The 25,490-nt window shown below is 41.9% G+C and overlaps 1 protein-coding gene and 1 non-coding gene across 5 annotated transcripts in view; one reads left to right on the top strand and one right to left on the bottom strand.

Moving 5' to 3' along the window:
* ANKS1B (ankyrin repeat and sterile alpha motif domain containing 1B) overlaps nucleotides 1-25,490 on the top strand; it is a 624,779-nt gene that overhangs the window by 262,807 nt on the left and 336,482 nt on the right. The gene's annotated exons all lie outside the window — the stretch shown is intronic.
* On the bottom strand, nucleotides 21,528-21,665 carry LOC119937375. The gene has a single exon (XR_005454049.1). It is a non-coding gene; the product is annotated as a small nucleolar RNA SNORA7 (small nucleolar RNA).

Genomic DNA, 25,490 nt, shown 5'->3' with positions numbered 1-25,490 from the left:
GCGAGAAAGAGGCACAGTGAGGAGATTAGCGGCAGAGGAGCGGAGGGTGCAGGCTGGGCTGGAGAAGGAGAGAAGGGAGGTGAGGTAGGAGGGGGCGAGGGGATGGACAGCCTTCAGGTATGTGAATCCCAGGCCTGTGCTATATACACTAAGTCATGCTACAAAGCCCTCTACTTGCCTTTTCTCCATCTACATGCAAGCCCTCTTTCTGGGCTGCACCTGTTTGTAGTGGCACCTCTCCCGCTAATATAATTTTATTCTAGAGTGTTTATTAAAGGGATGGTATTTAGTTATCACCCATACCTCGCATATTAAAAAATAGACAGCAAGGCCTAGTGGATAGAACACGGGACTGGAAGAAAATACAGGAAAAAAAGTGAAAAAGAAGGGTGAAGGAAAAATATAAATAGGGTTCATAACCCCTTAAGGACAGGGTTTGGCTCTGATCTTATTGTCTTATATTTTCCCAGTGCCTAACAAAGTACTTAGAATCTAATATGGCTTATGACTTTTAGACTGTGAGCCCACTGTTGGGTAGGGACTGTCTCTGTAAGTTGCCAACTTGTAGTTCCCAAGCGCTTAGTACAGTGCTCTGCACACAGTAAGCGCTCAATAAATACGATTGATTGATTAAGAAGCATCAGTATTATGGCAGAAAAAATATGCTGAACACCAAATGTAGGAGAATAATAATAAAAATGATGAACCCAGTTCTCTGCGTGTTTGAAGTTTAGTCTTGGGTAGTAAATTAGGTGCTTTTGAAACAGACTACTAAGGACTGTTTATTCCATTTTGGCAGTGTGCACACAATTTATACATCAATTCACTATATAAGGAGGAGAATTGGGCTCCATGACAACAGTATTAACGTAGAAATGAGTTAGTCTACACTAGGTGTGACATAAAGGCTCATTTCATCATCCTCTAAAGGTAGGATGTGAGCATTGTAATCAAAGAACAGAGTGAGTTCTCGGTGCATAAAATCCTTTGATAAATTTGTATGTCGTTCCATAATTTGGCGATAAATTTACATATTAAAGTCGAGTCTTTAGTACCTAATCTCGTTGCATACTGTAATAAATAAGGGATTAGTGTGCACGACACTTAAATTTCGTTCAAATCTTTAATAACCTCGTGTTATTAAAATGGTTTATTTTAAACCAGAAGTTTCCATTTGATACTTTTATATTCGGAAAAGGCAAGATCCACAGAGGACAAATATCAAAAGAAATTGTTCCTTTTGTAGTGAGAATTAGTTGATATGTTTTTCGTCATGTTAAGTCACTTGAAAAGAGCAACAATTACCATAAGGAAAGTGCTGCCTATTTAAGAACTAATTGTAAGGATATGGAATTGACAACAAAATTAGTGCTCTTAGGTTTTATCATATTATTAGTTCCTTTTTCAGTTTCACTGGATAAATCTGTTTTCTATTGCTTGTCGCTAATTAAAATATTAATACCTTTGTGGAAAATATCACTTGATCACATGTAAACCATTTCTTGCAGAAGCGTGGCACTATTATGAATTTTGAATCATATCAAAGCAAATTGGATACATCTGATATATTTGGCTCCTGTAGCTTATTTTCCTGAAAGCCTAAGGAAATATTCTCTTATAAAAGAGTTTTGTTTCTGAATATATGTTAAATTAAGAAGTTAAAAAAAATCTCCAACATGAGGATTTTTTTGTTGTTACCCAAAAGATAGCAGAACTCAACCTGTCTGTTCTTCTGTTTCACACATTCCACAACTACTGTGCATGCAGCCATCAAGACACATAAGTGTTGTTCGTATTAATTACTAATTGGTAGGAACTAGTGACCTGGGTCCAGAAGCACTTTGGGTTTTTTTTTTTACATCTTTTTCAATTGATCTACTGATTACTGTAACAAGATCTTAGAAATCCAAAATTGTGGTAAACCCTGGCCATTCAGAGGCTTAGGATTCAGTTTGTGAATTTTCTCCATTCCATATTATGTGGCGTAGTGGAAAGAGCATAGGCCTGAGTGTCAGAGGACCTGACTTTTAATCCCAGCTCTGCCACTTGTCTGCTGCCTGACTTTGGGCAACACATTTAACATCTCTGTGCCCCAGTTACCTCATCTTCTAATGGGAATTCAATAACTGTTCTACCTCCTACTTAGACTTTGAGGCCTGTGCGGGACAGGGACTGTGTCCAATCTAATTATTGTGTATTTACCCCAGCACTTAGTGCATGGCACATAGTAAGTGCCAATGAATATTATTATCATCATCATCATCATCCTCTTCCCTCTTGTGACCTGAATTTTGTTGATTTCACTGTGCATTCAGGTTGCATTCACAAGGTGCGTTGTTCTTTGGGGCGCAGAATTAGGGGTGAATGCTGCATGCCCTGGTGGGGAGGACTGCAAATGAAGTCTAGGCCCCTTGGAAAGGGCTGGGTTTAATTTTAGGGGACAGTAGTGTTGGGGTAGAGAAAGTACTCTTAAAGGAAAATAAACTAGATGACAAAAATTTCTGTATACAGTTGAATTGATTGTATACAATTGAATCTCTATCCGTTCTCATTTGGTATGGTTGGTATGCATTTAGATTTACTTTACCACTACTTGAGTGGCTACTTGAGCCAACTTGAGTGTCATTCTCCTACTGGTCTGTTCAAATACCTTAGACTACTCTGCTCTCCTTGGCAGCTGAGTCACTATGTGTCCTCCAAGGCATAGGAGGCCTCCTAGGTGAGAGAGTGTAAGCCATCACCAGTATGAAAAAAAACCAAAATAAATCAAGCATTGTGGTGTCAGTAGTAGGACACACCTTTCCTCTCTTCTACCTAAACAAAGAGCAGTAGAGAAATATGTTACCTCCATCAGCCATGGAATCGGTCCAAGTGATAAGGAGACTTTCAGGGTTTTCACATTTTCTAATCCCAGATGAAGTCGTGGAATTTGAGAACGCAGCTTGTGCTCATGCTTTCGTAGACTAAATTTTTTATTTATGGACTTGGACTGCATTCTAAAATTAAAAATAATTGTCACTATCATGGAAAACTTGGATTAAAAAAACAGTCATGTGTGTGCCCTTGGGGATCGCTCATGCTAGCACAGAATTAGGTACGGGCCAGTTTTATGCCCTAGGCATAGAAAGGGCACTGGCACAGATGTTCTCTTCCATTCCAAATTGGTAGAGAGATGATTGTTATTTTGAGGATATTTTTCATAAAAGCACTGTGTGGGCAGCTTTCTTTCTAGCCAAGGATATTAACAAAAAGAAATACTCAGATTGAAGCAGGTTTTAAAAATGTTACATTCCAGTATGAATGCTTCTAATCACCCTCTAAAAGTAAAGGAAGTCTGTAGGGAGTTTGGAATAGACAGAATAGAGCCCATTCAAGGATCTCGAAGCATTATCGAGGAGACAAGTTGATGTGTAGGAAAACAATTCAGTCCTTTTTCCTAAAGGTGGAATAGACACCCTTTAAGTAAACATAGAGACCATTTGGAGTTCTCTTAGATATAAAATCAAATGCAAGAGTAAAGATTTCCCTATAACCAGATGTATACGAGCATTTGTAACCTGAGTCCTCAGTAAAGCTTTACTAATAAATTTAAATGAGTCGGCATCAAAACAATCCACAAGCCCCTCTCCCAAAACTGATCTTACCCACTTTCATTTTCCCAGCTTGATACGCTAGACTTTAATCATTAAATGGCGTTTATTATCAATCAACCAATCAAACCTTTTTATTTATTGAACACTTTCTGTGTGCAGAACACTGAGCTAAGCACTTGGGCGAGTGCAGTGTGATAGAACGGGTAGATATGATCCCATCTCCACAGGATTTTACTGTCTAGAACAGTCTGGTGAGATATTGAGTGCTTACTGTATGCAAAGCACTGTATTAAGATCCATTCATGCCTACTAAGTTTATCGTACTATCCAGAGTCCCCAGAGTTGGATTATATCCCCATTTTACAGGTGAGGAAGCACAGAGAAGTTAACTGATTTATCCAAGGTCCCCTAGCGGAGTCGAGATTAGAACCCAGGTCCACAAAATGGGAGTGTTTCACTCCAGTGTTCCCCATGCAATATTACTTTTTGGTGGTTCCACAACTGACAAGGTGTCCAAACCCAAAGACTGCTTAAAAGTGTCTCAGTATACATCTGGTGGGAGTTTGCCAAAGTTTCTCCGGCAAGAACCGGCATTTTCTTGTGAAAGCAGCCAAGGACATTTGCAAATGGGTGGTGTTGCTCACACCTTCAAAGAGAGCAGCTACAGGCAGATAAATTTGAGAAATGATTACTCAAATTCAATGTCAAAGTCAAGAGGAACAAATTCAAAGGAATAATTTTAAGGACAAGAAGCCACTCCAGAGTTACAGGATTATTACAGAAAAAGACCCGGGAGTCATCGTGACCGCCGTATGACAGTGAGTCAACAATGAAGTGCTAATTTTAAAATAGCAACCACCTTATATCCCCCAACTGCCACATCAGCACTTTTATGCCACCTAAGCACTTAAGAACTCACATTCTCAGTAGCCCTTATTAACATATATTGTCTATTATTTCCACCTCTCTGTAGTTTCTGTTAATGTCTGTCTCCCAATCAGTCATATTTAGTGAGTGCTTACTGTGGGCCGAGCACTGTACTAAGCGCTTGGGAAAGTACAATACAACAGAATTAGCAGACATTTTCCCTTCCCATAACAAGCTCCACTGGTAGCAGGGATCAAGTCTACTAATTCTGTTGTACTCTCCTAAGCTCTTGGTATTGTGCTCTGCTCAGAATTGGCCCTCAGTACTTATTGGAATGATTTTTTAATATTAGAATGTTATGAACAGGAGTTTTATAAAAAAGATAATTTCACTGGATTTGATACTGGCCAGATATTTGAGCTACTGTGTGACGTTTTAATCTCTACATTCTAAAAACAATGGGAGAAACCAGAGAGGGTCTGAAGAACAGTGACAGATATTGATAAAAGAATAAGAATTAGGCCTAAAGTGAAAAATGAATAGATTTGTGAGGTCAGTACTCATATTGGAGGAATGAAGAAAAAGATGTTCATGGGACTTCTTTAACTGGAAACATTTAAGGTATGTGTGGGGTGGAAAATGAATGTTAAGCATGTGTAATTTCTTATCACAGGAAGCCTTGTGGGGAAATATCAGCAGGCTCAAGGGGTTTTGCAGAAATCCACAGACTTGCTGTTCATCATGGATTATTAGAGAGAGTGTTACGGGTATTAGCCCTAGCCCTAACCATAAAAGACATTCAAGGGCGGCATTGGGTGCCTGTTGGGTTAGATGGACTATTGTTTCTGCTGAGAAATGACATTTCTTTTACTCTTACGTTATTTTGTTGTTAAACCACGTACACCTTTTCTCCACAGTGCCCAAGAATGTCACTAAGGAGAACTCAGTTTTAGATTATAGCTCCCTCTCAGATAGTATGTCTCTCTAAGGACAAGCTGGCATTTTCAACTGTGGTTTCTATTTTGTTACGTGTGTATCATTCTTTAGTGAACTGCCTTGGTAACAATTTGTGTTGTCGATGAGAGCCTTTGGTGTGAGGAGCGGTTCCTGATACTGGCCTTAGATGTCAGTTTTGACCTTTGCTAACACAATGTTTGAGTTGCTGGGGGAACTCAGAGTTTCAGTTTTTAGTTATGTTGGTTATTAGCAGAAGCTGATTATCTTAGGCTTTTGCTTCTTTTCCTCCTCCTGCTGGCTTCCTCCTTGCCTTTTGACCATTTCTCTGTTAATCCACACCTCCACTAATATCCATCTAAAAAGGTAAAGCTATTTATTTGTGTAGCTGTCAAGCTCTCTCTAGTTCTAGTTCTATTGATAGAACCGACTCATTTGCTAATAGATCAATGAGTGGTATGCATTAAGCCCTTGCCGTGTGCTGAGCAGTGTAGCAAGTGTTTTGGAGATTATAGTGGGTTAGTTGACCCAATCCCTGTGCTCAAAGATCTTACAGTGTAGCTGGGGAAACAGACATTAAAATAAATTACAGGTAGGAGAAGCAACCGAGTATAAAGGAGTGCACATAAGTGCCGTGGGAGGTGGGGTGAAGAACCTAAGTGTTTAGCAGGTATGGAAATGAGTGTGTAGGTGATACAGTAGGGAGGGATACTAGGATGGGGAGATGAGAGGTTAGTCAGGGAAGACTTCCTGGGGGAGATTTGATTTTAATAGGGCTTTTGAACCCCTTCTCTGTGGTCTCGCATTTCCTCCCACCTTCAGAACACCTCTACCTGAATGATCTTCTGACACATCAAACTAAACATATCCATAACAGAACTCCTCATCTTAATAGTAGTAAAAATAATGGTATTTGTTAAGCTCTTACTATGTGCCAAGCACTCTTCTAAGCGCTGGGGTAGATACAAGGTAATCTAGTTGTCCCACATGGGGCTCACAGTCTTAACCCCCATTTTGCAGATGAGGTAACTGAGGCACAGAGAAGTTAAGTGGCTTGCCCAGGGTCACACAGCAGAGAAATGGCAGAGCCAGGATTAGAAACCACACCTTCTGACTCCCAAATCCGGGCTCTTTCCCCTAAGCCATGCTGCTCTTTCCACCCAAACCCTGCTACCCGTTTCTCTTTCCTATCACGGTAGACAACACCACAATCCTCCCTGTCTCACAAGCCCTAATCTTGGCATTATCCTTGACTCAGTTCTCACATTCAACCCACATGTTCAACCTTTTAGACTGTGAGCCCACTCTTGGGTAGGGACTGTCTCTATGTGTTGCCAATTTGTACTTCCCAAGCGCTTAGTACAGTGCTCTGCACATAGTAAGCGCTCAATAAATGCGATTGATGATGATGATGTTCAATCTATCACCAAATCCTATCGGTTTTACTGTTGGAACATACTAAAATTCACCCTATCCTCACTATCCAAACTGCTACTAAGTAGATCCAAGCATTTGTTCTACCTCGCCTTCACTAATGCATCAGCCTCCTTGCTGACCTCTCTGCCTCCTGCTTCTCCCCACACCAGTCCATATTTCACTTTGCTGCCCAGATCATTTTTCCAAAAAAATGTTCAGTTCCTATCTCCCTACTCCCCAGGAACTTCCACTGCTTGCCCATCCACTTCCACATCAAACAGGAACCCCTCACCCTTGGCTTTAAAGCATTAAATCAGCTCGCCGCCCCCCCCAACATTGCCTCGCTGATTTCCCACAGTAGCCCGGTCTGCTCACTTCATTCCTATAATGCCAACTTTCTCACTTTACCTCGATTTCATCTATCTCCTAGCTGACTCCTTACCCATGTCATGGCATGAGACTCCTCTTTCATACCGGCCACCACTTTCCCCACCTTCAGAGACTTATTAAAATTACATCTCGTGGCTCAGTGGAAAGAGCCCGGGCTTTGGAGTCAGAGGTCATGGGTTCATATCCCGGCTCCGCCAACTGTCAGCTGTGTGACTTTGGGCAAGTCACTTAACTTCTCTGTGCCTCAGGTACCTCATCTGAAAAATGAGGATTAAAAACCGTGAGCCCCCCGTGGGACAACCTGATCACCTTGTAACCTCCCCAGTGCTTAGAGCAGTGCTTTGCACATAGTAAGCGCTTAACAAATACCATCATTATTATTATTATTGTTATCTACAAGAGGCCTTCCCCAGCTGATCCCTTATATCCCCTACTCTCTCTCCCTCTGCATCACCTATGCACTTGTATCTCTACCCTTCCAGCACTTAATATTCCTGCCAGCCGCATTGCACTTATGTACATATCCATAATTTATTTTTATATCTCTCCCCCCCCCCCCCCAAGACAGGGAACATCTGCTAAATCTATTGCATTATACCCTCTTTTATATCTTTCCCTCCCCTCTAGACAGGGAACATGTCTGCTAAATCTATTGCATTATACTCTCCCAAGCACTTAGCACACTGCTCTGCACACGAAGTTTGCTAAATAAATGTGATTACTTGACTGAAGATGTCAGCTATGAAGAGGGAGGGGGTTTGGGGCAGGAGGGAGGGTAAGCGTTGATGTCAAGAGAGACAAGAGTGAGATAGAGTAGCGTGGTATTAGTGGAGCAAAGTGTGTATATTCACACATGCATATGTATGTATAGATATATGAATAGCTTTGTTTATGTGTCAGTGATATATATGTATATACAAAATATATGTACATAAATATAACATCATCTGCAAGATTCCACTTAGCTGATCTGAGTACAAAGCTCCCACAGACTTCAAGGGGAGCATCAGCCTGGATTAGTTCTTTGGAGCATGAAGGAAAAAGACCCACAGTCTAAAAGCTGGAATATTTTAAGCATTTATTTATGCAAGTTTATAAATTCATCTACCAGTGCAAAAATCGGTTTACCACCACATATCATCACTTCTTCAAAACAAAATTCCACAGCACCTGCAATCTTTGAAAATTAAGCTTCTTAAATTCGTATTGAATTATGGAAATTTTACCCACAGTAAGATATGTTTTAGTTGGTTTTTTCTTCAAAATTATAAGGTCTAAATGGTAAATAGAAGACTACAGAAAAGAATGTTGTACTCTTCAGGATAAAATATATAAAAGCACTCTTTTAATCTCTCTAGTTAAAAATATAGCCCGTGCTGAGTGGCGATTTCTTAATGCACTCAACTTGGACGTTTGGAAACATCCAGATGAGTGAGTCTCTAGAGGTGTAAGTTGGTCAGCGCTTGTGATATTGCTGAGAATCTAAATTGGCAGCCCAAAGTGGGCCCCAGTGTCAGCAGCACAAGAACCTAGTTTGTAGGTAAGGGAAAAGCATTAAAATAGGATGCTGGGATCAGGAAGGATGGAGAAGAGGTAATTGGAATTGCAAGCGTCACTCTGAGCTGATAATCTGCTTAGTGCAAAATGTGTCTGGGGTTTTCCATGATTTTTTGGTTTTGTCGCATGACGGCTCGACCACAGCAGTTTCCAATTAAAGTAGCTAAATTTAGGGTAGCGGAAGGGTCGTCAAACAAGATGGCTTGAAGAATTAATGGTCCTGGGGTCCCTCTGACTCCAGGATCAGGAGATCTTGATAAAAGGCAACAAGTCAAATGCCTCATGGGCTTTTTCTGGGGACAGGCCATTTATTGAGCAGAATTTCTAACCTCGGAGCGAAGTAGCAGAGCACTATCTTCTGGCTGCCTGCTGGGCCCCTGCCTATACTGACTTTCTTCCTGCTCTCTGTTGAATGTTTTCTTCCTCCGCCCTGCAGCCTCTTTCCCTCTTAAATGTATTCAGTCTAGTGAACCTGCTGCAAACTGGGAGGCCATGTGTAATCTCGTTGTGGGCAGGGAACGTATCTGCTAAATCCGTTGGATTGTACCTCTCCCCAGCACTTAGTACAGTGCTCTGCACATAGGAAGCTCTCTATAAATGCCAGTGATTGAGACATCCCCAAAAAAGCAGGGACTCCGTAGAGCCACATCCTGTGGTCTGGATATAACTCAGGGACTTTTCATACTAAGTCCACAGCTCTACCATTGGGGGAATGAAAGAAAATGATTTGTTCATTTCCTCTGAATGTAGGAAATAACCCACTTGCCATTTATTAAAGGTGAAAGCTGGGTTGGGATTGTGAAACATCTAACTGATAATCTCGTGCCACTCGCTTCAGTGAAGACAAAATCTTACTCAAGCAGTAGAATTCATCAATAAAATATATTCTCTAGGCATCGTATAGTTATTTGAAGTAGTTGGGTGGGGTGGGAGGAGGACGGTTACAAAAGAATTAAAGGCAATATCTTCTAAATCAACTTGTTAATATAGGAAGTTTGCAGGAGGTACAGTGATCACTGCAGCAATCAATCATTGGCATGTAGGAAATCCTTACCATATGCAGAACACTAAACTTAGCACTTGTAGAGGACAGTGGAATACATAGACACTATCCCTGCCATCAAGGAGCTTACCATGATAAAAGTTTAAAGATGAGTATGGTAATATAGTAATCAGTGAGTTAGTATGACTCTGTTGTTTATGTGTGATTATACAACAAGGTAGCCTTCGGTTCGTAACTGTGATTAATCGGGCTGAGTTGATTCTTTGAAATGCTTTGGGTTCAAATGTGTCAGTCACTCTGACATTTTTGGGGCTAAAGATATGTAGCAAGCATAATTCCTGGACGTTTCATCTGGCTGAGCACGCGACTGCAGATTTTAGTAGATGTTCCTTGAAGGTATTCCGTATGGAGGTTCAAGCTTATCTCTCTGCCTACACAGTTGGTTTGGTGTAGTTCCAGAAAAGCAGTGAGCTGCATTTGAAGGAGTGGTGCAGTGGTATTCCATATAAGCTAAGCCAAAGAGTGGAAATATTGATTTGCCTCATCTCTTTGAGGAGAATGACAAGAGGGCAGTGTTTTGAGAAAGCTCCTGACCAGCTAGTTTCCACTTCTCCTCCTTTTCCTCCTGCCGGGCTCTTGGTACATCCCAGAAACCCCATATTGATCTATTGGCCATGGGCAAGCCTATCCCTCCTGAACTATTGTCAGTCAATCAATAGTATTTATTGAGTGCTTACCGTGTGCTAAACACTGTACTATACCCTCTGGAGACTACAGTATAACAGAGTTGGTAGGCACATTCCCTGCCCACAGTGAGCTATAATCCAAGTTTTTTTTCCTACAAAAAGATCTTGGAGTGGAGCTTGGAAAACTAGATGGAAGAGGTTGGGTTTGTAGGATTTTCCTTTAAAAACTCAGTGATGTATTTTATCCTCCCAAGCACTTAGCCCAGTGTTCTACATATGGTGAACACTTGGTAAATACCCTTGTTTGAAACAACATTGATTAATGTTACAATCTGAGTTTGTGGCATATTAATAATGCTTCATGATGCAATCAGCCTCTAATCACATTCCATACAACAGGCATGGGACAATCAGTTTTAGGCAAAATTAACACTTTTTTTTTTACTGTATTAGTGGCTTACTGTGTGCCAGACACTGTACTAAGCACTGCAGTAGATAACAGGCTAATCAGGTTGGACACAGTCCACGTCCCACTTGGGACTCTCAGTTTTAATCCCCATTTTACAGATGAGGTAACCGAGGCCCAGAAAACTTAAGTGACTTGCACACGGTCACACAACAGACAAGTGCAGAACTAGGATTGGAACTCAGGTCCTTCTGACTCCCAGGAGTGTGCTCCATTCACTAGGACATGCCACTTCCCTGACCATTTAGCAGAGATCAGCAGATTTATGATCCAGAAAGAAGCCTCATCAGTGATCCTTTCCTACCTTTGCCTCAACTAGTTGCCATCTCTGACTTTTATATCTTGGTATAGAGTTATCGGGCAAGATACCATTTACTCTGAAAAAATGTGAATCCAGTAGTCCCTCCAGCTGAGAGGAATTTATTGCTTCAGGCTGTTAGACTATAAACCCTGTGAAGGCAGGCAAATTCCGTTCCACTTTACAAAAGTAAAATTTTAATGTTTTTTTTTTTAAAAAGAACTGCTTTCTTAGGAAGAAAGTTCTACATTTCTTCCCTAACTTAGATTCCTCCAAGCACACTGTCAGGATTCAATAAATATGAATTGGTGATGTTTGTGAAAACTGATGAAAAGCTTCTGAATATTTGTGACCATTCAGTCCTGGTTGGTACTTGTTTCTTTCTATGAGTGGGCAGGTTGTTGACCCTGAGCATTTTCAAACTTGAATAATTATGTGCCACCTACCAACATTCCCCTTGTAGATTTAATTTGCATTATTTTTCACTTCCAGTTCCAAACTCTGGTATAATGTTGCTGTCCTGCTGACACAGTCACTTCCATTCCCAGCAGTTTCACTGGTTAGTCAAGTAATTCCTTTACACACACACACACACACACACACACACACACACACACACACCTCTCTCCCTTCCTCCCTCCCAACCCCCCCAATATATAACACGAGAAGCAGTGTGGCTCAGTGGAAAGAGCCTGGGCTTTGGAGTCAGAGGTCATGGGTTCAAATACCAGCTCCGCCAACTCTCAGCTGTGTGACTTTGGGCAAGTCACTTAACTTCTCTGTGCCTCAGTTACCTCATCTGTAAAATGGGGTTTAAAACTGTGAGCCCCCTGTGGGGCAACCTGATCACCTCGTAACCTCCTCAGCGCTTAGAACAGTGCTTTGCATAGAGTAAGCGCTTAACAAATACCATTATTATTATTATTATAACAGTCTCATTGTAGGCAATGTAGATTTATGTTGGTTGTATATCAGGATAGCTCAATCAATCAGTGGTATTTATTGAGCACTTAGTGTGTGCAGGATATTATAATAAGCATTTGGGAAAGTACAGTATAACAGAGTTGGCAGACATGATCCTGACCCACAAGGAGCTTACTGTATAGATGGGTCTACAGTCCAGCTGTTTCTCCGCATCATCTTTAGAAGGTGAGGAAGTAGATCCAGTCCTGGTCAACCTATTGCTTAGTGCTCCATTTGTTGATGCATCAAATAATCTGAAAGCTGGAGTTAGATATATGCTCACAGGCCTGGGAATCAGGGAATCAGTTCTAATCCTAGCTCTACCACTTGCCAGCTGTATGGCCTTGGGCAAGTTACTTCTCTGTGCCTCCATTTCCTCATTTGTAACTGAGGAATTTTTCTGTATTTTCCTATTTTCCCTGCCATGTAGCCTGGGAACCCTAAGTGGGACAGGGATTATGCCCTACTCGATTAACTTGTATCTACCCCAGCACTTATTTCAGTACTTGGTACAAATATTATTATTATTGTTGTTGTTATTATTATGGCATCATGCACCACTTGAGACTCTGCAAAATCAAATAACCCTCTGCCGACGAGGGTACTGATGTAGTCCAAGACACTGGATCAGGATCCTTTCCTTAAGACTCTAAGCTCATTGTGGGCAGGGAATGTGTATACCAACTCTGTTATGTTGTACTCTCCCAAGTGCCCTGCACAGAATAAGCACTCAATAAATGAGGTAGATTTCAGTGGACATCATCCAGATTCTGATAGCCACCAAAATGACTTGGACTTTCTTTTTTGCATTTCCAGTCACTGGCAGGTGACTACTTACACTTCATTTTGAGAGTTTAGGGATCCCAGCTGTGGCACCCTAAAAAAGGTATGCATTCAGTCCCTCCCAAAGCATTTCCTACAACTACGTTAGTGCGATCCTGAGAGCTTTCCATCTCAGAGCTGCCTTTATAAAGCTCCTGGAGATAGAATTGCAATTACTTTTCTTCAGGGGCCCAGCCTTGTTTGGGAGACTCAGCCTCTGTCTTTTATGAACTCAAGAAAGGCAGCGAGAACTCATCAGCACCTCCGTGGTCGACTGATCTGGCTTTCCCTCGTTGTTCACATTAGGAAGATTAAATTTCCTTGTGGAATTTGCCAGCCAGCCTTTTCTGGCATGAGAATAATTTTGCATACTCTTTCTGACTTCAGTAGTGATTATGTGTTGTTAAAGGGCAGAGGCTTTCTCATGTGTGGCTGTCCTGCCACCGCCTCATCTCTTTTCATTCACTTGGGCACTTAACTACCTGCACATGTAATTGCTTTACCAGGTTGGCAGTTTGCATTATTAGGGTCAGACGCCTTCACACTTGCACACCCGTAACTTCCTGCCTTCCCTCACCAGATTGTGGCTGGGAGCTTTTTTTGTCAGCTGTCCAGAGCTGTGCACACAGTAAACACTCCACAAATATCATTGATTGATTGATTAATTGGCAGAAACCAGGCCGTATGGTTGACTCCACTCCAAATTCATGCCTCAGGGCAGGCTCGTTCATACCATTAGGTCATCATCATCATCAATTGTATTTATTGAGCGCTTACTATATGCAGAGCACTGTACTAAGTGCTTGGGAAGTACAAATTGGCAACATATAGAGACAGTCCCTACCCAACAGTGGGCTCACAGTCTAAAAGGGGGAGACAGAGAACAAAACCAAACATACTAGCAAAATAAAATAGAATAGATATGTACAAGTAAAATAAATAAATAGAGTAATAAATATGTACAAACATATATACATATATACAGGTGCTGTGGGGAAGGGAAGGAGGTAAGATGGGGGGGATGGAAAGGGGGACAAGGGGGAGAGGAAGGAAGGGGCTCAGTCTGGGAAGGCGTCCTGGAGGAGGTGAGCTCTCAGTAGGGCCTTGAAGTGAGGAAGAGAGCTAGCTTGGCGGATGGGCAGAGGGAGGGCATTCCAGGCCCGGGGGAATTAGGTCGTTTGTATAAAATATTTCTTGGCAGTTATTATCACCCATTTACTACAGAATTCTCTAGGTTACCAACTTGAAGGGCCCCACATTTTGGAGGCCGTTAGTTTAAAGGTGAAGTTGTTTAAGCACAGCACAAATGAAGACGAAAGCTGTGTTTACACCATATTGTCGGCCCAACAAGAACCGGGATTACCTCCGGAGCTTTATTACGAGGCCGGGCAGAAGGCATGCTTTTTCCTGCCCCAAAACTGTTTGTAATTAACCTTTTTTGGTTGTGGGCAAATTTTCAGCACATGGATTTTCAGATGGAAAATCAAATTCCTTATGCTGTGTCTGTTATATTGTGCTCTCCCAAGCACTTAGTATAGTGTTCTGCATGAATACGATCGACTGACAAATCTGCATCTTTAAATGCCCCACTTTAAGGTACTGTCACAGATGTGTGGGCCATCTATAAAGTCCAAAAGGACATTTGTATGTCCAAGGTCAATTGCACCCCTATAGCAGTGTTTTATCCTCAGTCAGCAGCATGGACTAAGTGGAAAGAGGACCTGGGTTCTAATCCCAGCTTTGCCTTTTGCCTGCTGCGTGACCTTGGACAAGTCACTTAACTTCTCTGTGCCTCAGTTACTTCACCTGAAAAATGAGGATGAAGCACCTTCTCTCCCTCCTACTTAGACTGTGAGCCCCATGTGGGACAGGGGTTGTGTCCGACTTGATTAGCTTATATCTATTCCAATGCTTAGTACAGTGTTTGGCACATCGTAAGTGCTTAACAAATACCACTATTATTAAAATGATTATAATAATATAATGATATATGATATTTTATATACTAATGATATGCTAATAAAATTATATTAATAATAAGATTCACTCAACCTAGATGAAATAAGAGGTGACCAGAGATCACCTCTGACAACTCTATTGTGCTGTACTTTCCCAAGCTGGTAGTATAGTGTTCTGTACACAGTAGGTGCTCAATAAATACCATTGATTGATAATGAAAAGGCTTGGATGGTATTGGGGAGATAGGTGTGTGAGAGAGCGTGGGTAGGAGCAGAGCTAAAGCTTGGAGTCTCGGGGAGGCCAGGTGTGGGGAAGTGGCAGATATCTGTTTGAGAAACTGCTTGTTTTGTATATGCAGTTAAAAATCAAACCCACTTCTTTGAAGCATATTTCAGAAAAAAATGATTCGCCCTAAAGTAACTTCATTATTGTCTGTATCTGTGATCAGTAAACCTTGAAAAAAATCTTGCCATTGATAGCTTACTGAGCACAGCGTGTTTAATTCTCTCCCTGTGGTTGCGAGGGAGAATTTTCTGAAGGGATAAAGGAGGAGGTAGAATATGTGTTTCTTCTAAGATTGCTCTCATAACCAGTTTGCAGATCAATTGGTTTACGGTGACCTTCAAACAGTGCACCTAGTACCCAACACATAACGTTAGACAATAAATTTTGGATGTGACTGGGAATAGCCGAAGCACAAAGCTGTCATGTTAACCTCTTCCTAATGCCACTGCTTAACTGTTGCTAAAGAACTTGTATGTATAATTTGTTCCTACCCATCTCAAAGGGATGTTTTGAGGATTCCTTTGATATTTGAAATATTAGACTTAAGGAAAATGGCTCCTTCAAAATACCATCTAAAGAAGTGCAGAAAATTCAGTTTCTATCATTACTGATATTAGTGAACCCTCAAAATACCTTTGTAATGTTTTGGTAATTATATAAACCCAATACAGAGGAAAAATTGGACACAGATAATCCTAGTAATAGTATTTATTAATCCAAGCACTGTATTAATCATCAGGGGCAGATACAAGGGAATCAGATCAAATTGGATCCTCCCTCTAGACTATAAGCTCGTGGTGGACAGGGAACGTGTCTACTGACTCTTATATTGTACTCTCCCAAGTGCTTAGTACAATGCTTTGCACACAGTAATTGCTCAATAAATATGATTGATTTGTTGATTGGCCGGACCCAGTCTCCGTCCCATGTGGGGCTTGCAAATAAGAGGGAGGAAGAACAGGTATTTCATCTCCATTTTACAGGTGAAGGAACTGAGGTACAGAGACATTAAGTGATTTGTCCCGGGCCACACAGTTGGTAAGTTTTGGAGCTGGGATTAGAAACTGGGCCTCCTGACTCTCATCAAGTGCTCTTTCCACTAGGCCACTGCTGCCTCCACTGAGGCTGTACTCAACTTTCCTGAGGTCACTGATGCAGGACAGAGCCCAGAACTTCTTAGTCTCCATTAAGTGACCCTTATCTCCTCTGCAGTTTACCTAATTATTTCACAGATCTCTCTCAGAAAAACTGAATATTGAATTTTTGGTGTAATTTTTACAGACCAGTTCTAATTGTATGATTCCTTGATCATCATTGTTACTATCAGTATTTATTGAGCACTTAATGTATGCAATCACTGTACTAGATACTTTGGAGTGCACCATCAGAAGTAAGATTAATGTCTGATGGGGGAAATAAGCAAATGCAGATTGCAAGTGTGCAATAGGAATAGGAGAGAGAGCATCTATAGATAGAGATGATAAAAACAAAACTAATGAAAGGTAACAAGACCAGGTTGGAGGAGATGCCTCCTAGAGCAGACGGCCTTTTAGAAGGCCCTGAAAAGTGGGAGGAAGGGACACTGCCTGGCAGATTTTAGGGGAGGCTATTATTCTTCAAGACAAGAACAGAGGCAGTGCCTAAAATGGATCAGACCAGTGATCTATCCTGTTCAGTATTCTCTGTCCAACAGTGGCAGTAGGATACTTGGAGGGTCTGTAAATATGGTTGTCCCCTTGGACATCCAACCGAATCAATCAGTGGAATTTATTGGACCCTTACAGTGTGCAGAGCACTGTGCTAAGTTCTATAATAGTAATAATAATATAATAGTAATAAAAAAAGCAATGTGCCAAGCACTGAAATAAGAGCTGGGGTAGGTACAAGAGAATCAGGCCTTACAAAGTTGCTGCCACATTCATTCATTCATTCAAACGTATTTATTGAGCACTGACTGTGTGCAGAACACTGTACTAAGCACTTGGGAAGTACAAGCTGGCAATATATAGAGACAGTCCCTACCCAACAGCGGGCTCACAGTCTAGAAGGGGGACACCCCAACATGGAGTTCATAACCTAAGTAGGAGGGAGAACAGGTATCCCCATTTTACATATGAGGAAACTAAAGCACAGAGATTTGAGTGACTTTTCCAAGGCCACAGAGCAGGCAGGTGGTGGAGCCAGAATTAGAACCCAGTTCCCCTGACTCCCAGGGCCCTGCTCTTTCCACTAGGCCACACTGTTTAACTTTCCCTATATCCTTAAGTTGATCCCCTGTCCATAAATTCATTTAAATCCCCTTGGAGCCCATAATATGTCTGGCCTGTACAGTTTTCTTTGGCAATGAATTCCACAAGCCTACACCCAACGAAGGAAGTATTTTCTTTTCTTTTGTTTGGGATTTCCATTTTCAAGCTTCAAAGAGTGTGCCTTGGTCTCACAGTTGCATGGTATTGTGAACAACAAGTCTATTTTCATCTAGTTCCCACCTGTCATGATTACATTTAATTTAACCATGTCTCCTCTCAACTTTCATCCTTATATTCTGAAGATTCATAATCTTTTCAGTCTTGCCTCATGTGGAAGTTTGACCATTCCGTCTATTCATTTTGGTCATCCTTTTCTCTTCCAACTTCCTTCTACAATCTGAGAATCAGAGCTGCATGCAGTACTGCAGTACATATCTATTCTATTTATTTTACTTTGTTAGTATGTTTGGTTTTGTTCTCTGTCTCCCCCTTTTAGACTGTGAGCCCACTGTTGGGTAGGGACTGTCTCTATATGTTGCCAATTTGTACTTCCCAAGTGCTTAGTACAGTGCTCTGCACATAGTAAGCGCTCAATAAATACGATTGATGATGATGATGCAGGGGTAGGAATGTTATGGTTTTATAGAGTTTTCCAGCTCTGCCTTTTGTTTTCTATTTTCCTGTCTTTATGAAGACCAGCTTTGGATTGTCTTTTTGGCTTCCACTGCACAGGGAACCAGTGTTTTGCAAAACAGCCAAAAGTCACTCTGAGATCTCCTTTGCAAACTCTCTGGTGGATAGCATCTTGCCAGGTGGATTGGATTACCTTCAATTTATACATTTGATTGAAATCATCCTGTGTGGCCACCCATGATTTAATCTGGTTGTTCTGACCTGTCTGCTTTAACAGTCAATTGGGATAAAGATCAAACTCGTTAATTCATTGAGCATTTTGGCTTTATCCACTCATCCCCGACTACACCTTTCCGCCTGAATCATCATTCTTTTTTTATCTGTATTCTCCTTAGAGATAGATGAGGAATCTCTTGTTATTCACTTTGGCATCCCGTGTAAGATGTGCTTTCAATTTTTTTTTAGCCCACTTAATTTCCTGTTTGCACCTGCTTTGCTGAAATTTACTGGTATCTTATCTTCTATTTTCCTTCCTGTGTGTATTACTAGCTGTTCCAGAAAAGTCATATGTCCTATTCAAAAGCCTTACCTCCCCTTTTCTTCCTGATGAATTATTTGGCCAATCTACGTAAGAATAATTGAAGTGTCTCACTGGTGTTATCGGCCCCAGTTTTACAACTTTTCCAGTCTATCTGACATTTCCTAATTCCTTTCCTTATCTTGCTCAGATGGCCTATAGTAGATTCTGAGAACTCTTTAACTGGCCCACTACTATGCGTATTGCATTGTTCTACACACTGGGGAAGTACCCACAAAGTTAAATAAAAATCTCAGTCTCCCTAATCATCTCTTCCAAGAGGCATTTTCTGACTAATTCCAGGTCACATCATTCCAACAGCTGCGTTAGTACAGAGAAGCAGCGTACGCTGGCTTAGTGGCTAGAGCACTGGCCTGGAAATCGAAAGGACCTGGGTTCTAGTCTCAGCTCTTCACGTGTCTGCTGTGTGAGCTTGGGCAAGAACCTGAACTTCTCTGGGCCTCAGTTACCTAATCTGAAAAATGAGGATTAAGAATGTGAGCCTCATGTGGAACAGGATCTGTGTCCACCCTAATTAACTTGAATCTATCCCAGTGCATTAGAACAGTGTTTAGCATGTAGTAAGTGCTTTTACCATAATTATTATTATTACAGTATATAATACATGTAAATATATATTCAAATAACATGTTATAATTAGTGCATTTTATTTTATCACTTGTGTTTATTTTCTTTAATACCTATTGTGCAATAGAGTATGTCTCAGCCATAAGAGTATGAATTCCTCAGTGGCCCAGTTGAAATCCTTTATGTATATTGAGTGCCCAAATGTTCAGAACACTGTACTAGTGTTTAGAAGAGTACAGCAGACAAAAAGCATAAGGTCGTGCCATCAAGGATCCTACATGCTAGTGGATGAGACAGGTGTGTGTATATATACATATCTGTGCTTCCTAGTCAATGAAGACATCATTGATAGCGAAATTCAGCCATGGGTACTTGAGGGGATGAAAAGGCCCACTGAAGTGTCCAAATTGTGTGTGTAAAAAGCTGTTCCCTTGTTGTGTGGTTATATTCAATATTTGCAGTGCCTGGCACTCCTTTCTCTTCTGTCTTCTTGTCTATCTTTTGACAGTTTTTGCTAAAAGGGAGAGACTCCCTTCTTGCTGGCAACGTACCATATTGGTCTGTCCTCAACATTTGCACTCCCAGTTCTCAGCTGGGATGCAGCACTGTTTGAGGCTTTTGTGTTGCCATGCCCTTAAAATGTTTCCTCTTCTCTCCTTTGCTTTCAGTTTCCCAATTTTAGCTGCCCATACAGCTGTAGTTTTGGTATCCTGCTGTTGTTCATTCTCCTCACGTGTCCCGCCCAGCGTAGGTGTGTTAAGATGAACAGAGCTTTGATGCCAGAAGACCGACTATGTCCCAGAGCTACATTGCTCACAATCCTGGACTGCCATTTGATATCGAGTATACCCTGTAGATACTGTTGTTCGAGTAGGACATGGGTAATAATTTTAATAATTATGTTTTTTGTTAAGCCCTTACTGTGCACCAGGCACCGTTCTAAGAGCAGGGATAGATTCAGGAGATAAAAGATAATCAGATTGGACACGGTTCCTGTCCCACATTGGCTCACAGTCCAGTTAGGAGGGAGAACAGTTATTGAATCTCCATTTTACAGTTGAGGAAACTGAGGCACAGAGAAATCAAGTAACTGGCCCACAGTCACGCAGCAACGAGTGGTGGAGCTGGGTGTAGAACCCAGGTCCTGCATGGCCTAGTAGAAAGAGTACAGGCCTGAGAGGCAAAGGACCACGGTTCTAATCCCAGCTCTGCCACATGTCTGCTGTCTGTAACCATAGGCAAGTCACTTTACTTCTCTGTGCCTCAGTTTCCTCATCTGTAAAGTGAGGACTAAGACTGTGACAGGGACTGCATCCCACTTGATTAGCTTGTATTTATCCCAGCTCATAGTACAGTTCCTGGCACATAGTAAACGCTGAACAATTACCATTTTTTTTAAAAAAAACGTTTCTGACTCCAAGGCCAGTGCTTTTCCCACTAGACCACTTTGCTTCCCAAACAGTAATTTACAGTCTAAAAGGGATAGGACCATGGAAACCGTACACAGAGCGGAAAAATGTTAATTCTCCAAAACTGTTGAACAATATCCAAGCCAAAGTACCTCCATCACTAGGCTTCAACTCCTCACCAACAAGATAGGGGAATAGAGTTTCCATGGGAACAAATAAAGGACACCTTAGTTGTCTTGAAGCTCTCAAAACTTTGTGAATCAGCAAACTTCCTAGAATAGTCCATTGTATGTGGCTTAGATTGAGGATGGCTGTGTGGGTTTATGTAAGTGTCTGCAGGAAGCGAGCCGACCTCTCACTTAGAACAGAAGGAGAGAATGAATGTCAACAGGTCTCGATTGTACCAGTTAAAGGCCCTGAAACTTAGCACACCGCAACTAGTAAAGTGTTTCATAACATCTGGAGAAACTGGCAATCTGAAAGGTGGTTAGTCTAGATTCCTGGGGAGTTAAAAGAAGTAGTTTAAAGCAAGAGCTGATAGTTATCAAGGAGCTGATTGCACAACTATCTCCTGGAGATATGCTTATCTTGTCTCAGGCTGTCCAGTCATCTCCAACCCATAGCGACTCCATGGGTACATCTCTCCCAGAACACCCCACTCTCCATCGGCAGTCGTTCCGGTAGTGTATTTATAGAGTTTTCTCGGTAAAAATACAGAAGTGGTTTACCATTGCCTTCGTCCATGCGGTAAACTCGAGTCTCCACCCTTGACTCTCGGCCATGCCGCTGCTGCCCAGCACAGGTGGGTTTTGCCTTGTAGCAGATTGCCTTCCACTCGCTAGCCACCGCCCAAGCTATGAATGGAAAGGATATGTCTCTGCTTGACTCTGCCTCCCGTAGCCGAGGCTGATAGAGTACTGGAAACTTTCCAGGTGCGATCCTGAGAGAGGAGATGATACTGCAAGAAGCCAAAGACCACGGCCATTCAAGAGCCAGTTCTCACAAGAAAGAGCCCTCTCCCTAGTTTCTTCCCCTTGTCTCCCCTGTCCACTTCTCTTCCTCTCTTTGCCCTCCAGTGTCCTCAATTTTTCCTTCCTTTCTCTGACCTCTTCTGTCCCCTTCTTGCTCTCATTCTTATCTTTTCTCTGTCTTTCATTTTCTTTCCCTTTCTTCCCTCTCTTTCTCTATATAACTCTGGTTCTTGGTCTTTCTGCTTTTTCCGCCTTTTCCCTACCCCCACCTCTTGGATTCCCCAAAGTCTGGTCAGTTTATACTATGTGTATATTATTAGCCAGAACCCCCAGTGAACCCTCCCCTGTTTCTTTCAGCAAGAGAAATCCCCTGCAGGCCCCTCCCTCATCTGGGCTCAACCTTTTATTTTCCACAGTTCTTCTTGAGCACCACCCAGAAGGCAGAGCAATATTGGTTTCTTCCCTTCCCTTGCACACTGTCTGTTGCACAGAATTAGCATACCTTGTATGTGGCATACAGTTGATGTGACCATTCAGGTGTTTCTCCTGAGAAATAAAAATTGTCCTCTTTGCTTCCATGCATGTCTGAGGGTCACGGTAAGGTCACAGGTCACCTTTTAGACGGAGATCTCAGTGTGGCTCCCGGTCAGTTTCCCACTGGCTTCTCGGATTGTCTCAAGGCATCCTTAGCTTTGCACACAACTGACCTTATCTTGGGGAGTTGGTTACTCTGGGAATGCCAGCTTCCCTGCCAGAAGCACCTCAGTTTTAACCCTTTTGTTGCCCAAGGTGACAGTCCCCTGGATTCCTAGAGTACAATTCCTAGCAGCCTTTGGGGACCACTAAACTGCACCTTCCACCGCTGAGTCCAGGACCACCTTATGGTTCGGTCGGGACTCATTTCTGCCTCAGCTGGTCTGTCAGCTTATACTAAAGCCAGTCAGTTCATTAATGGTATGTATTGAACACTTGGTGTGTGCAGAGACTTGTACTAAGCCCTTGGGAGAGTACAATCCAACAGAGTTAGTTGACATGTTCCCTGCCCACAAGAAGCTAACAGTCTAGAGGGAGAGACAGATATTAGTATAAATTAATAAATTCCTGATATGTTCATAAGTGCTATGGGGCAAATGTTAAGTGCTTAAAGGGTACAGAGCCAAGTGTGTAGAGCCAGAACTATCACATAATGGATTTCTGGCCATTTTTGGAGCTCAAGTTGCAGGTGTTTCTAGAACCCTCACCCTCTTCTCATATTTTGTGCTGGAAATCATTTCTGGAAGCAGTGTGCTGTAATCTCGTTGTAGTCAGGAAATGTGTCTGTTGTTACATTGTGCTCTCCCAAGCGCTTAGTACAGTGGTCTGCGCACAGTAAGTGTTCAGTAAATATGACTGAGTAGTGGAAGTCAGAGGATGTGAGTTATTTCCAACCACTCCCAATTGCCTGCTGTGTGAACTTGGGCAAGTTACTTCACTTCTCTGTGCCTGTTAACTCGTCTGAAAATGGGGATTGAATCCTCCTCCCTCCAATTTAGACTGTGTGCCCACTATGGGACCAGGACTCTATCCAATCTGATTGTCTTGTATCTACCCTACCTTCCCTGGGATAGCCCAGATCCAATGCAAACCAGCCCTAGAACAGACTAAAGGAAGGCATAAACATGCTTCTTACTATGCAGCTGCCTAATGGAATGCCTCAGGTCCTTGGATTGCTCCTGGGGGATGGGATAGGAAATGCCATCCCATTCCTCCAGGCCAGTATGCCCCATCTGTCTTCATAGGCCCTTTTGGGGCCCCATCAGCTTGGTCCACATTCCATTGCGTTCCCCGGGACCTCTGGTCCTCACGGATTTGAACGTGCCTTATTTGCCTTAGAAATTGCTCCCACCAATTAATGTTTCTTTTTCCTAGTCGTCTCGTTCAAATATCCTCTGAGTTTGGCTGATGGCCATGGACTCAAATTCCTTTGTTCATTCCTCCTTAAAGAGAAGCAGGAGGAATTGAGCATGTTTTCTGTTTTTGGCCAGGCAATCAGAAGCTGGTCTGTAGTTGTATTCATTCATTCATTCATTCAATCGTATTTATTGAGTGCTTACTGTGTGCAGGGCACTGTACTAAGCGCTTGGGATCAAAAACCATATCCAATGTGCTGAGCAAAAAAAAACAACAGAAAAAGCCCCAAATGGGTGGATTACTCAAAATCCCAGCACACAGGACCTTGACTAGTTCAGCTGTTTGAACTCTTTTTCCTGGTCAGTCAGCCAGTGGTGTGTATTTAATTCCCACTGTGTGCAGAGCACTGTGCTAAGTGCTTGGCCGGGTACAATACAACAGAGTTGGTAGGTATATTCCCTGCCCACCGGATCCATGTCTGTTCTTTTCTCAGTACTTTATACTTAATTGCCCAAAGAGGAAAATTAGGACATGCCAAGTTCTTAGTACAGTGCTCTTCACACAGTAAGCACTCAGTAAATGCCATTGAGTGATTGATGTCAAAGTTGTTTGATTTTACTACTGAACTTTCTAAACAAAATCTGAGGAAAAAATAGGGTCCAAGAGAAGTAAAATGGAAGTGACAGTTTTATGAAAAATGGACAAGTTATTGCATTAGTTTTCCTTTCTGATGAAGCCATTGGAAGGAGAACCTTATAGCTGGGTGGAAATGGGAAAAAAAAACCCTTCCTTTGGGGAAAATAAAGACCCCTGAAAATTCTAGACACTGGTCTGTATAGTGCCAGTGTAGGTCTCTCAGTATTGCAGGGTATGTAACAAATTGCATGAAATACATTCTGTTCCAGTCTTTGTATTCCATTTTTACCTTGATAATTAATTTGCCATTCCATCTCTTTTTCCATGTGGAGACTTTATATTTTATGTTCATAAATGCCCTTGACTTTTTGTAGTCAAAAATTGCATTACCTTTGGTTAAGATCTCCCTTTTCATCCCCCGTCCTGTTATTCCCCCCTCCCTTAAGTGATATTGACTGTGAGCCCATTGTTGGGTAGGGACTGTCTCTATATGTTGCCAACTTGTACTTCCCAAGCGCTTAGTACAGTGCTCTGTACACAGTAAGCGCTTAATAGATATTACTGAATGAATGAATGAATATTTTGAACTGTGCACAACTTTATGCAACAGCCTGCTGTATGATTTTCCTTTTAATAATAATAATAGTGTGCTATTATGCGCTAATATGCCACCTACCATGCTAATCACTGGCATTGATGCAAGATAAACAGATCGGACACAGTCCCTGTCCACATGATGTTCATGGTCTAGGAGGGTAGGAAAACAGATATTTTATTCCCATTTTATAGAAGAGGAAACTGAGGCACAGGCTAGTTAAAAGACTTGCCTAAGACCATAAAGCAGAATTAGCAGTTAGGTTCCCGGCCCACGACAAACTTATTACAGTCTAGAGGGGGCTTATGGTCTCAAACCCATCTTCCAGAAACGGGTTAAAGTCAGGCCCAGGTCTGCTGTAATTTATCTGGATTAAGGTCTGCCAGGAAGGTGTGATGTAACCCCAGGTTTTGTTTGGTCGTGGGACCCCAAGAGACCCATTTGATTGTGGGACCTTCCCATGGCTTCCATTCTGTCCGGGCAGGCATGAGAGTCTAGTGGGAAGTGGCTCAGCATTGGTCCAAGAACTGACCAGGAAAGAGCGAGGAAAACTTCCAGAGAAGAAATAAAAAGAGAAAACCAGAGCAGTTGATGTAGGATTTTTTTGCTTATCTATTCAGTAAACTCTATTGCAGTTCCATTATTCCTCCCAGATACGGAGCTTTGTGAGAATTTTTTTTCAG

Source organism: Tachyglossus aculeatus, chromosome 14, assembly GCF_015852505.1.
Source record: "Tachyglossus aculeatus isolate mTacAcu1 chromosome 14, mTacAcu1.pri, whole genome shotgun sequence".
Taxonomy (NCBI): domain Eukaryota; kingdom Metazoa; phylum Chordata; class Mammalia; order Monotremata; family Tachyglossidae; genus Tachyglossus; species Tachyglossus aculeatus.
Note: the sequence above shows the minus strand (reverse complement) of the source record. Positions and strands in the feature narration are given on the sequence as shown.